Raw genomic sequence first — 14565 nt, 5'->3', positions numbered from 1 at the left:
ATTTCTCGTTTTTAACCCTTTGATTTCATTATTCTCATCCACTGGACTCCCAACAGTGCTTATTTTTGGTTCCTGTTTCATACTGACTCAATGCCTTCTGGATTTCCTAAACCAGCTAAGTTATTATCTCTATTCTTCTCTAAGCTTATTTTATTCAATCAAATTTCCTTCATTCAGCTCTCCCACTTCTATACTTTCTACCAACTTGTTCTTAAATCCAGGAACTTGCACCTCATTCAAAAAGGTCACAATAAAAATATACCACCTCAAAGAAATCTACCCAAATTAATGTGGGATTATGGGTACAGAGAGGAAAGAACAGTCAAAATTAAATGCCCAAAACACAGTTAGCAATTTTCCTATCACTCATAGTTTTAAACAGAGAAATTTTAAAAACGAAAGGTATCCATTTGGTCTCCCACTGCTAATTCCCATATGGCAGAGATGACATCTTGTGTTTTCTGTGATATTTAATATATCACTTGTCCCTCAGAAGTTAAAAATCATTATGGTGATGTAAAAGAAATCTCCAGATTTCCAATGTACTCTCGCTGCTTGGCAGAGGTATAATTCATGGTATCCAGTTAAGAATGTACTATAATTAGGGGGAAAAAAAGTATATGGATCTGTTCTGCTCATTTCCTTTAGCTAACCAAGGAAAAGGAACTATTCCATGGTAACAATTGTAAAGAATGAAGGTGAACCCAGTCAATAACTATCCCACAAACTTCATAAGGTGCAAGTCTCAAAATGGTCTGAACAACAGCTGTCATAGTAATTTACACGCCTTATCTTATAACTTTTATCATTGTTCAGCCCATTTAAAAGTACTGGGAAACTGAAATATAAGAAATGCTGCCTCATAAATACTGTCCTCTCTGATGAAAAGGCTCACCTCTAAAGGGGGAGGAAAGTATTCCCTCCCACCCCCTTTTTTTTTTTGGCTGAGATACATAAACTCCTAAAAAAATACCTTGACTTCTTTGGCTTAAACCGGAAACCGTTTACTTAAACTGAATTCAAGTACTCACACAGGTTTCATTTAGGAAACAGGTAGTGATGTCAAACTTTCTTGACAAGTTAGGAAAAATGGGAGAAAACTCAAATGGCAATTAAGTGCCATTTCAGTAATGCTGAATTGCTGTAGAACTGGTGGTCCTGATACTCTCTAACAAACACAAAAGCTTGAGAAGTCATGGACATGATTCAGCTACTGATATCCAAAAGCTAGCTGATTCCATAACGCAAGCACTCATTTCTAAGACTGCCCACTGACAGAAAAGAGTAATATCATAAGATTTATCAATCCTAAAATTTCTATATGCCTAAAAGATACCCAAACATTTGTAAAGAATTTGTTTAAGCCCAGAGAAATAACCAGTGGGTACAATAAATCTTCTGTATAATAAGCCTCAAGACATCTCAAGTAATTTTTCAGAGGAAACCAGAGCCCAAGCAACTGATTTTTGTTTTCAGAATCACAACCCTCAACTCTACTAAAAAATAAAAATAAAATTAATAAAGAATTTTTTAAAGAATGCTTTCTTTGGAAGAAGGATACATCAAAAACAAGCCAATGAATCAACTAAAACACAATCCACAATTAAACCATTTCTACTTATTGAGAAAATGTTGACAGAATAAACATGGCGTATACCCAAAGAACTAAGCGTACTGAATAAACAAAGCAAAGTTCTTTTCTACCAAATGCCATCAGTTAGATTACACCTAGCCCTACCAAACCAAGAGAAAAGTGAAAAAGAATTTCAATCATTGAACTAGGTATTCTGATTAAATTGTCAGTCATACATAGTTTTTATAATACAGAAAGCAAACAACTACCAGAAATATCAGTTACTGTCACTGTTGAAACAAGCTGATGAATGGATGGACAGCAAACAAGGTGAATCAGAGAACTCTTGTTTTGAAGTTGAGAAACCACTTTTAAACCACAAAAAAAAGTATACTTCCCCTACTCTGTCTTAAACATTTCTTACATATATCTTATTAAAAAAAACTATCAAACAGGGGCTGGCCCAGTGGCGTAGAGGTTAAGTTCGTACGCTCTGCTTCGGCGGCCCAAGGTTCACAAGGTCATCAGAGCCCAGGTGTGGACCTAGCACGGCTCATCAAGAAACACTGTGGCGGCATCCCACATAAAGCAGAGGAAGATTGGCAAGAGATGTTAGCTCAGGGCCAATCTTTCTCACAAAAACACACACAAAAAAACGACCAAACACAGTGACTCTCTCCTGCAACTGACATTCATTAATTTCCTACAAACTACAACTCAGAACATCACCTTCTCATCATTTATCCCTATATAAAGTTGCATGAAACTTTATTCATAAATTATAGCTACAGAAAGTCTTACTACTGAAAACTGGTATTTTTACTTTAATAATGATTGAGCCACCTTTTTCTTTAACTTTAGCAATGAGGAAACTTACAGCAACATCTGAAACTCAATCTGTGATCAATTTATTCATCTCCAACTTTTATCTTCTCCGGTACTGGTTTTGTAATTCTTTTTTTTTAAACCAATATTTTTTACAGGTGTTGTTTTTCATAAACTGACAACACCTTTGTGTAAAAGTATACATAGGAATAAAACATAAATAACACATTTCCTCACCGGTTTTCTCTGGCACTTATAAATATGAAATACCTAATTTTAGAAACTAGGCAACTAGAGTTCATCAGCATTTCAAATGAGCAGAAATTATTATTCAGAACTTATACAAAAGTATACTTTCATACTTTTACCCTTAACACATCTTTATACTCTTAGAAAGAATCCAGTTTTAAAAATGCAAACACACTTCCGGGACCAACTTAAAATATACACTTGACTCTTTGTATAATTCAACTGAAAATTGAAAATAAAAGCTGCCAGAATTTTAAGGTGCAAAAAGAATGTCAATGTGTCAACATTTAAAATAAAAAAATCTTTTCAAGAAAAGGGAGAGAAAGAAAGGAAGCTGCCGTGTCAAAGTTTAAAAGAAAAACGAAAGTTTCTTTATAAGATAAGTGAAAGGAAAAAATGATTTGCCACATGTAGGGTTATCACTTTTCTTCTACATTTAAGACCAAGGGTGTCCCATAACTTTCATGGCTATCCCATTTCAAACATCTACTCAGAGCACTTGTGGTCATCCACAGTTCCTTCTCTCTTCTCTGTTGTGGAGGTGAAGCAGCCACTATACCCTGATGAGGCCACATTAAATCACATTACCTTCCATTAGGTGATGAAATAGGACAGCTCTGACACCGAAGTCTTCCTCAGCTGGTGGCCCAACATCACCTACCCTGGCTGGGACACCGTTACAATGGCACCATCCAGGTGGGGATGAAGCCAATCTTCTACCTTTCCCAAACTGTACCTTCCCTGGTACACGGTGAAGTCAGTTCAAGCACACAAACTTATTCCAAGAGATTATATGCAGATTAGATAAACTACAGGTGCACAGCGTTATGGTGTTCCAGTTACTTAATCATCTTGACATCAAACTGAAACAATGACCTTACTTTTTCAGTATCTTCACTCCCTGCAATCAAGTCTCTCCTCTACCTTTTGGTCAGGGCAGTGTACTTTTTTATTCAAATACCAGTGTGAAAAAAAAAAAAAGGAGCCCTTTGGGCTCTAAGTCCAACTTGAAGTTCAAGCTAAAACTGCTCTCAAAGCCACCCCAAAACCAAGTCAGTTGCCATATAATTGGTCTTTGCTGATAAAAATGTCCTAACTACGCTTCTTTCCCAGCTAATTTGAAACTGCTTCTAACGTCCACAGGCATGGAGTTCTCTTTTATTCTTTTTCTTTTATTCACAGAAGCAATATGTGTTCAATGAAAAAAAAAGTCTAGGATAAACAAAAATTATTTATTCTGGAAATCCACCATCCAGAGATAATCACTGATGACATACTGGTGTATATGATTTTACTATATTTTTTCTCTATATATGTTTAAAACAAAAATAGGCTCATATTACACACACTGTTTTGTATCCTGCTCTTTGCATTTCATAAAATATAAAAAAATTTTCCTAATCAATATTATTCTACAGTCAATTATTTATTTATTTTTGGCAGGGAAGGAGTCACCCTGAGCTAACATCTGTTGACAATCTTCCTCTTTTTTTTTTCCCTCCCCAAAGCCCCAGGACATGGTTGTATATCCTAGTTCTAAATCCTTCCAGTTCTTCTATGTGAACCGCCGCCGCAGCATGGGGACTGACAGATGAGTGGTGTGGTTCCACGCCCAGAAAATGAACCCAGGCTGCCGAAGCTGAGGACGCCCAACTTTAACCACTAGACCATCAGGGCTGGCTCCTACAAAGTTATTTTTAATGGCTACTTACAGTTTCCTCTTCCTAAAACTCCCAGGAGCTCTAAGACTTCTTCTTTCTTTCCTACTTCTCTCACTCCACACATTCTCCAATGGGAACACCACAACTAAAAGGTAACAGCCTTCATTCAATTAACACATCCTAAACACCATCAGACAACTAAAATCCTGCTGTAGTCATTTTTCATAGCTGTGATCTCATTTATATTTGTTAGATGATAGTGAATAAATAACTGCATCTGTCCACCAAGCTCCAAGGCAGGGCCAGATTACCACCCTGTCTATGGTGTGTCTCCCCTACAATCCATCATGTGTAATTCAAAACGATAACAAAATAAGAGTCACAGAAAGGTATGATTTTTCCCAGAAAGACTGCCTCACTGTTTCTTTTAAAAATTACAAAACATTAAGCTATTTAAATTTTCTCCTCTTTTGGTGCCCTCTTGCTAACGCTCAAACACACGCTTAGATTGCCTGCTAAGCATTGCCCCCAGGGAGTGAGAAAGGAATAGGTTTTGTTCTAAGGAATAATATGAGCTTAAATTCAGATTATAGAATCTATGCACAGTCAAAATCCCAGCCTGAGTATGCAGATTTCAGTCAGGTACCTTTTGAAAAGGAGAATACTAACTGCCCGTTGAAAGCTGTGGAATCAGTGGCAAACACTACGCTATGTTTGAAATTGTACAGGGCTTACCGGGATATTTGCTATGCTTTCATTAGCTGAATCAATGAATAAGACGACATGCACTGAGTGATTTTATGGGGGAATTTCAAGTGACTTACTCAGCAAATCTTCACACTTCAATTAAGAGAGATGATTTGCTTCCAAAAAAATTAAATGTCAAGAAGTGTCAACACACTAATGATACTGACAGTTGTTAAGAGCTTGGGCTCCAAAGTCAAACTGCTTTGGCTTCAATTCTGACTTTCACCAGCTGTGGGACCTATGCCTCAGTTTCCTCAAGAAAAGAGATCTCCTTCATTGGCTTATTGTGAGGCTTAAATGGCTGAATACATGTAAAGTGCTTAGGACAATGTATTGAGCCTTCAATAAATGTTAGCTACTTAGCATCATTATTCATCATTATTGTTATACATTCTTAGAAAAGCCTCAAAACCTAACTTTCCACCTCTTTCTCCCCTCTCTAAGGAATATATTATACCACTGAATCACAAAAATGTTATACATTGCTGTATTGAACCCTTGGCTTATAATTTTCAGATCAACTGTTTTGTTCCCATTTTCTCTAAAAAATCAACTGAAGGTTAATATTTACATTTTACACAACTTATCCATCCTACTTTTAATTAAACCGCCAGTGTGCTATAAACTGTGGTGTACATGCACTGACCAATATATACACACACTAACAGTACTTATGTATACTCAACATACAGGTGTTCAGGAAACCACATGTTTTAAAAGGAAAAAAGAAAACGGAAGCTGGAATAGGAAGTAGCTCTTACACGATTGTTAAATTTAAGTATCATCTCTCATGTATTTTTTAACTTTAAAAAGATATCTAAATAACATTTTTACAATTTACAAATACACAGACTACCGTAAACCATACTGCAAGGTTTACGCTGGACTAAAGAGTAAGTCTCCTCAACCAGAACGTGAAGCATGAGAAAGTCGGAACCCATCGTGAGTTTGCCTGGGTTATATGCAAAACTCATAATCTGGAAATGCTAGAGTATGAGAGTTTTTTGACTTTTTTTACAATGAGAATTAGAATGTTACTATAAAAATGTGTTATTAATTGTTTGTTATCTAAAAGATAGAGGAAAATGGCAGATATAATGAAGAAAATAACAGGCCGGGCTTTGGACTCTGGGACTACTTATTAATTTTGCTTTCTTGGTCACTGATATAATAGCCTGCTTTAAGTCCCAAGAGAACGCTGAAAAAGATTTCCCCACTAAATGCTCCTTTGGCCTTATTAATTTCCTATATTGTTTACTCTTACCTTACCAGGAATACGAATAACTCATCAAAAAGCCACTCGGGGGGCGGCCCCATGGCCAAGTGGTTGGGTTCACGCACTCTGCTTCAGTGGCCCAGGGTTTCATGGGTTCAATCCTGGGCGTGAACATGGCACCGCTCATCAGGCTACACTGAGGCAGCATCCCACATGCCACAGCTAGAGGGACCCACAACTAAAATATACAACTATGTACTGGGGGGAATTTGGGGAGAAAAAGGAAAAATAAAACCTTAAAAAAAAATAGACTTCATTTATATGTACTTATCTCACGTAATCTTTTTTAAAAACCTAGGAGACAGACATGTTCATACATTACAGTTAGGAAACTGAGTCTCAGAGAGGTTAAGTAATATGCCCAAGTTATAAAATTAGTAAGATAAAGACTTCGGACCTGATTTCACAACTTTCTGACTAACCAACTAATGATAAGGAAGACACCACAGGCATTCTCTGTTAGGATCCTTCTACGCCAGTCTAAGTGGCCATGGGGGATGAAGATTATAGAACCAAGGTCTTTCTGGTGCTCCCTCGCCACTCCACTCTGCCCAACACTGGAGTGGAGTAAATTGGATTCAAGTTATTTTTTTTGACACAGTTGATTGCTCAAGTATGAAAACAGATCCTTCCCAGGTCTCATTTCTGATTCACAGGTGAACTCTCTGCATTATCTTCTATTACACAATTAATAAATGAACAAATATTTACTGAAGACCCAGAAATGTAGCCATATCATAAATGGCTCTTTTTATAAGTGCCATATAAAATAGTGTAGAAGGAAGAGACCACTTATATCATTAGTACCTGCCCCCCAAATGTTCTTACTTTAGAATACATTATTACTATTACTGGACTTATTTAGATGAAGGTTGCCCTTTATTAGTCTACGAGCTTTTGATACAAAATTCTGCATATTCCCTACTCAGAATCAGTCAAAATGTAGTTGTTCACTAAACACAAGTTAGAAGAAGGAATGAATGAAATGATGATGAGCCTTAAAGAACCTCAAAGAACAAGTAAGAAGTAGAGAGATGGGAAAAAAAGAAGGGGAAGTGCGTTCTAACAAGGTGACTGGTAACCAAGCAGAAAATGGCTGGAGAAATGAATAGATGGGTCTGAGTAGAAGAGTCATGCCACCAAGCAGCAAAATGGTAAACCAGGGAAGATCTGGAAGTCCTGACTGGGTGGCTTAGGACTTCATTTTCCAAATTAGGCCAAATGTTTTTAAACATTTATTTTTAACGCAGAGGAAGTCTTTGTTTAAATTAAAGCCTACATGAAATCCCAATATATAAAACAGGTCAAAGCAAAGCAGCAGAGGTTGAAGCACCGCTCTGCCCCCAGCTTACCTAATGGGAGAGGACCCTGAGCCCCTCCTTGGAGCACAGTTTGAAAAGCACTGGGTTAGAAAAAGGTCTGGAAGGACAGATACTAAAGTGCTCGGAGCACTGGCCCCTGGAGAACCGGGTTGGCCTAGGTTGCAGGGTAGGGTAAGAAAGGACTCGAAATATCATTTTCACTTTTTAAATCTTGCATATTTCTATATCATTTGAACTTTTGTTTACACTGAGTACTTTTTACTTTAAAAAGTAATAAATAAGAGCCATTACTCTAAAAAAGCATTTTTAATGGCTAAATTTCTTCATGTGGATTGCTGCATTTTAATGAACCATTTCCTTGTAGCAGGACATTTTCTTGACTAAATTACATTGCAATGAAAATGAACATTTTGCCCATAATACTTTCCCATATTTAGAATTATTTCCTCAGGATAAATTTGTACAAGTTAACAGTTTCAATTTAAGTTCTACAATGCACTGCTTAAAATAGGATTCTGTAGAACATAAAAATATAAAATTCAATGAGTATTTTTTAAAAGCCATCCTATATTAGCAAAATTGGATTCTAGCATTCATGTTTAAGATATGTAAAATCTAATTTACAATACTAATTAGCAAAGTTTCCACATCTCGAAAATATATTAAAGAGGAATTTGAATCAGAACTTGAAATCTCTCTACCTTTCATGAATTTTTCATAACTTCTTGCCACTTATCAAAACCATATATTGAAAGAATTTTTCCTTCACAGTTGAGTCTCACAATCTAATTCTGTGAAGTCACAGAACAGTGACAGTACAATCATTCTCTGGCAACAAACTGACATCACCATTAAATTCTTATTTGTAAGTTCTTTGGGGTACATGGATGTTCTATTTTTACTTCTAAGACCAAAATCTATTTCCTGTTGCCTCTCCATGAAGCTCATATGATTGATACATTCTCACCTAATTTATTCTCTTTGTCCCCAGCCATCTTTATAAAACTCCCTTTGTGAGTGCTCAGAGAATGCCTATCTGTTCAAATAAAATATAAATGCCTGCTGGATTGCCTCCTCCTGCGAACAATCTGTTATTGCTGTGTACACCTTAGGAGGAGAAACTCAAAAATCAGGGAAGGTGGTTGTTCTTTTTCTTATCTCTATTACCGTTTTAAAACAAGAGTTTTTGTTAAGTTATTATCTTTTAAATAAGTACCTGTGGTTCTATCACGAACATGATTCCAAGTGAGAAAAAAAGAATCTCTAATAAAAACTTTTTCATTTTCCAAAAGCAAGTATTATTAGAAACATCAAGGTCCTGTGGGGGCCTGGAATTGGCCACCCCAAGATATGTCTCTTTGGCATGATGATTATTTGAGGCTGGTTACTTTGCAGACAGGAAAGCAACTGAAAAGTAGAACTTGCTTGCCCTTTGTTAGGAGACATTTACATTGTAAAGGAAATCTCCATCTGTAAAGGTCCCTCCCTCTCTGTACCAGGAAGAAGAGGGGGATGACTTCATCTCTAGAAACTCTTAATCAATACCAAAGGCAAGGACTTAAATCTTCATTTTGTTTGCTGTACTTTTGTGGTAATCTCCCATGATCCACTCCCCCTCCACCCCCAACATCCTTCTTTGTCCTTAGCTGAAGATGATATTTAAGGTGAGGGCTTCAGCCATTTTGGCGAGTTGCTCAGTTTGCCTGAGCCTCTCCCATGTATACATGTTATAAAGCTTTGTTTAATTTTCTCCCGCTATTCTGTCTCATGTGAATTTAATTCGTTCTCCGGCCAGACAAACCCAGAGAGGGTAAAAAAAATGTCTTCCTCCCCTACAGTCCTTTCTACTACTATGTAACAGTTCTAATATTAAGGCTATTTAGACTATCAACAAAGATTTGCTTAGTCCCTTCTGAGTCTAGGATGCTAACTGCCAGAGATCCAATGCGAACAAGATAGAAGCAAGGTCTGCTCTCACAGATCTTTTGGTCTTGGTGCAAAGGCACTTAGGCAAACAAGAAATCTTCATGAAATGAGAGGTTCCAGTACCAAAAATAGTGTAAAGATTCTTTAGAAGAAATAGATTGGAACTAGATTTTGGAATACCTGTAACACTGGGCCAAGGAATTTGAAGTTCATTCTCAAGTAGACAAAGACTAGGTACTCAAAGGGATCTTAAGAAAATATGAATCTAGTCAGGCCCTGATTAAAACTTTTCAATGGCTTCTCATCTCCTCTAAGATAAATCCAAAGGCTCTAACAAGTTAACTAAATCTTGCATAACCATCCCCACGTACCCAAGACCTTTGGCTGTGGTCATACTGCCCTTTTTCTTGTTTCCTCTATTGTAGGGATTTTCAAACTTTATACGTCACAATCAGTACGTATCTACATGTGACACTCTTATTTTCGATTTTACTTCTTTTTTAAAACATGCAGGCCACAACCCACTTGATTTTACAATCTACTGGTAGGTGCCTAGGTGCCTGCAGTTTGAAAAATACTAGTTTATATACCATTCTCTCTCTCACTTCTTCGCCTTCCCACATGTTCTTTTTGTCTGAAACACTCTTGCTGAGAGACAATGGGCTACTTCCTATTCTACTTTGTGGTGTTAGCTCTTAAACATCACTTCTGTGACCCTCTTAGATTAGTTCCTCTTCCTCTGTGGTCCCAAAGTACTCAACGCTTTCTAACATTTATTATGCTACCATTTATTGTGCTAATTGTCTTTCTAGGCTGTAAACTCTGCGAGAGCAAGGACCCATTCTTGTTCACTGCTGAATTCTGAGAACCTAGCCCAGCACCTTTTACATATGAGACACTCAATAAATGTTTGAGGAGTAAAACAAGTAAGGAAATGAACTTGAATAATCTACGTATTTAACCTCACAATGAAATGATCACCCACTTAAAAACTGTTAAGAGGGTTAGCTATCTTCAGGGAAAATATATTCTCAGTTCCAATTTTATAAATGGTGACTAAGTTTTCCTAGACTAGCCCACAAAATACTATTACCCACAACACACTTAACTGATGAGAGGATGGCTGCTTATCTCCCTCCCTGCAGTGACAATAGAGCTTTCACTGCTCTAAGCAGAAGAAAATTTGTATTGAAAGGACACTTTTCTTTCTCTCCACCCCAGCAGTAGCTCCTCCTAGGGAAAGTGACTTATCTAATAGCTAAGATAGGGACAAAGGTCAATATTGAAGACAGGCCCCACCCCTGAGCTCTCACTGGCTCTCGTGGACTTGTATGGCTTCAAGAAGAGAAAGTGTCACTTTTCATTCAAACTCCTGAGAGGTAAACTCCTTGAGACAGGATTTTCCCTCCCTGCATGGGGGACCTGCAGTTTTTTAGGTGCTAGTTTCATCTCAGTAGGTAAATTAAGAAGGAATAGAGTGAGCACGAGTCTAAGCTAAATTCTCCAATCCAGCTTTACCAGAAATGAAAATTATACTATTACTTTAATAGCATTTTAATCTTCATCTGGCTTCTTGCATCTAATCTCAATTTGACCAGAATCTGGAGAGAGAAGGGGTATAATTAGCACACTGAAATGCTTCAACATGAACAACAGTAATCCCAGTCTGCTTTCTGGGTCCTAGGAGAAGAGCAACAGAGGAACAAGGTGTGGCAAAAGGGAAGAGGAATGGAATGAAGGGGAAGGAGGTTCTTCCACATTTTCTGTTTAGAATTTTTCTTGGGCAAAAAGGTCTAAGTAAGTTGAATCTGTCTTTATATCCTACAACCTTCTCTTCCAGATTGTTTCTCATTTTTGCTTTTCTTTTCTCATTTTCCAGACCCCTCATGTCCATTGAAAGATGTCCATTTTCAACACCCACACTGTAAGAAAAAGAATAGGTTGTGCCCAAACCTCCAAAATGTCTCATGATCCCTCACTACTTACACGCGTTGCCCTCCTCAAGTTGAAAACTCCCATTTCCATAGTGCAGCTGATGAGGGGAAAAGCAATCTGATGAATCCATTCACATGAAGGTAAAATAGCCTTTGAACCCTACTGGAGATACATGTGTATTTTTTCATTATATATATTTATTTTTATATTTATATACATATACATTAAGTTACAGAACCTAACTACATATATAGAACCTAGTAATTGCAGAGAAAAGATGAAGGTGCCTAGAAGTCTATCATAAAGAAAGCAAGTCTGCTTTGACCAGTATTTCCCAGGGCTCATGTCCCCAAAGTTGTTCCCAATTTTCACTGCCACCTACTTTCAGTCCTTCTCAATAAATGACACTAAAAACTCCAGTGGGCAGAGAAGGCCATCTTGGGAAAGGATGTGTAGCTATAGGATATCTGTACCTCCATGGGGCGAGTCAGTAACAATCATTATTAGATTGGATAGGTTATATTTTCAATATGTTTGATAATCATTCCATTAGCTAAAACAAAACAAAACATACACTCAGGTTATATATGGGAATCATTAGCCTCATTCTACTAATGAAGTCAATGAGGCATAAAAGGGTTAAATAATGCTTCCATTGTTTTGTAATTTAATAGCTGAAGAGCAGGATGGGACTGCTCTTCACTCACTTTTAATCAATTGCTTCTCCATTATTTCCACATGGAAATCTTTAATTTTATTTTCTATAATGTTTCTGAAATTTGGTAGTGTATTTTTGAACAGTCATTAGAGTAATAGAAAAATGAGCTTGAATTCCCAGGAGGCAAGTGTTTTGCCTTTTTCAGTGGTTTTTGCTATAAAGGACGTAAGGCTAATGCTGAATTTGTGTACACTCAGAAATTCACCACGAAATAAGCATAGCAGCATTCATTCAGCTGTAAGTGGCTCTTAAGTTCAGTGCCATCAAAAATATTTATGTGCCACCCACATATGATTATAACTCTCATAAACACTACACAAACTTAGGAAAAGAAGATCTTCCACTTTGCCTGAGAAGTAAGCATATAAAATTTCAATTGCGTAATTGGTGTTTGCTATTTTTTATTAGTTTAGCTAGTCACCAAAATAAATTATTTGTAATTAAAGCGACAACTGGGACTTTTCAAACCAAGCTTAGGAGAGATGAAAATGCTAACTGTGTGTGGTGTTTCTTGAGTCTTGACATGTCATGAACAGACCTCTGAGGGTCTTCTCAAAATATCAGAAAAGGGGAAGGAGCAGTAAGATACCCAAGAATTGACAGGTAGGGTATTCTGAAAGACATAAATGGCACTTGTTCCCTTTTCCTCAAATAGAAGCATTATCTTGCTTGGTGTCAGGCTGGTTGGCGTTTTTAGTCAGAACTAGCCCCTAAACCTAGAATTTTTTCTACAAATGAACAACATAATTCAGCAACAAAAAGACGAATAACTCAATTAAAATATGAGCAAAAGATCTGAACAGACATTTCTTCAAAGAAGATATACAAATGGCCAATAAGCACATGAAAAGACGCTCAACATCACTAATCCTTAGGGAAATGCAAATCAATACCACTTCACACCACTAGGATGCCTGTCACAAAAATTAGCTGATAGACAACAGCAAGTGTTAGGACATGGAGAAACTGGAACCCTCATATACTGTTGGGTGGGAACGTAGAATGGTGCAGCTACTTTGGAAAAGTTGGACAGTTCCACAAAAAGTTAAACATACAGACCCAAAAGAAGTGAAATCATATGCCCACATAAAAACTTGTACACCAATGGTCATAGCAGCATTATTCACAACAGCCAAAAAGTCGAAACATCCTTAATGTCCATCAACTGATAATGGATGAACAAAACGTGATACTGTGGTACACCAATACAATGGAATATTATCCAGCCACAAAAAAGCACGAAGTACTGATAAACGCTACAACATGGATGAACCTTGAAAACATTAGGCTATGTGAAAGAAGCCAGACACAAAAAAACACATATTGTATGATTCCATGTATACGAACTTTCCAGAAGAGGCAAATCCACAGAAAGTAGATTAGCAGTTGCCAGGGGTGGGGTCAGCGGAGAACGAGGAGTGACTACTAATGGGCACAGGATTTCATTTTGGGGGGATGAAAATGTTCTGGATGGTGGTGACAGTTGCAAAACTTTGTGAATATCCGAAAAGCCACACTTTCAAAGGATGCATTTTATGGTATAAGTATATCTCAATTTAAAAAAAACACAACAAATTGTTCTATTACAGGAGACTGCATAGCTATGTAATATACATGTAAAGGTAATATATATGTATATATACGTATATGTAATCCCTTTCCATAAATGAACATTTGGGTTTTTTTACTGAGATACACTTCCCCTATATAAAGAAAGGAATGAAAGAAGAGGGTGACACAGAGCGATCGCTGAGCCCCGAGCCGCGGACCTGGGGTGTGCCGAGCCAGCCTCACAGCGTCTGCATCCGTCTCACCGTCCACCCATCACTCAGAACACCTGAGCCTGGCCCGGCGTCCGGCGCCCGGGACGACCCGCCCCGCTGCGGCGCCCGAAGCCAGCCTGCCCTCCGCCCGAGGAGGGACGGGCACGGCGGCCCGGGCTCGAGCGCTGCCCGCGGCCCGGAGGGGGCTCGGCGGCTCGGGGGGCCCGCCGCGCGGCCGCTCCCCGCGGCCCCAGCCCTCCCGCAGGGCCCCGCCCCACCTCCCTCCGGCGCCCGGGATGCGCCCGGAGCCCGAGCCGCGGCCACAGCCGAGGCTGTCCCTCCATTCCCACCTGCCCCGGGACGCGGCAGCGGCGGCGGCGGACGGTGTGAGGAGAAGGGACCCCGCCTCCTGAGACCCGAGCGAGGCACCCCGGCGCGGGATGGAAGGCGCATTCACCTAGTCCCCCCGCGGCGGCGGCTGCCCAGGGCCCGCGGCTCCTTCCGACTCGCGCGCCTCCTCGCGCCCTCGCGGCCCCGCGCTGACAGCCCGGAGCCGGCGCCCGCGGCCCG

The 14565-nt window shown here is 38.8% G+C and overlaps 1 protein-coding gene across 2 annotated transcripts in view; it reads right to left on the bottom strand.

Moving 5' to 3' along the window:
• SLC41A2 (solute carrier family 41 member 2) overlaps positions 1 to 14474 on the bottom strand; it is a 124429-nt gene extending 109955 nt beyond the window's left edge. For both annotated transcript variants that reach the window (XM_046646010.1, XM_046646011.1), the window contains exon 1: positions 14346 to 14474. The gene's annotated coding sequence lies outside the window, so the exon portion shown is untranslated. The remainder of the gene's footprint in view (positions 1 to 14345) is intronic.
• Between the last annotated feature and the right edge of the window lie 91 nt (positions 14475 to 14565).

The sequence above is a fragment of the Equus quagga genome, chromosome 19 (assembly GCF_021613505.1).
Source record: "Equus quagga isolate Etosha38 chromosome 19, UCLA_HA_Equagga_1.0, whole genome shotgun sequence".
NCBI classification, from domain to species: domain Eukaryota; kingdom Metazoa; phylum Chordata; class Mammalia; order Perissodactyla; family Equidae; genus Equus; species Equus quagga.
Note: the sequence above shows the minus strand (reverse complement) of the source record. Positions and strands in the feature narration are given on the sequence as shown.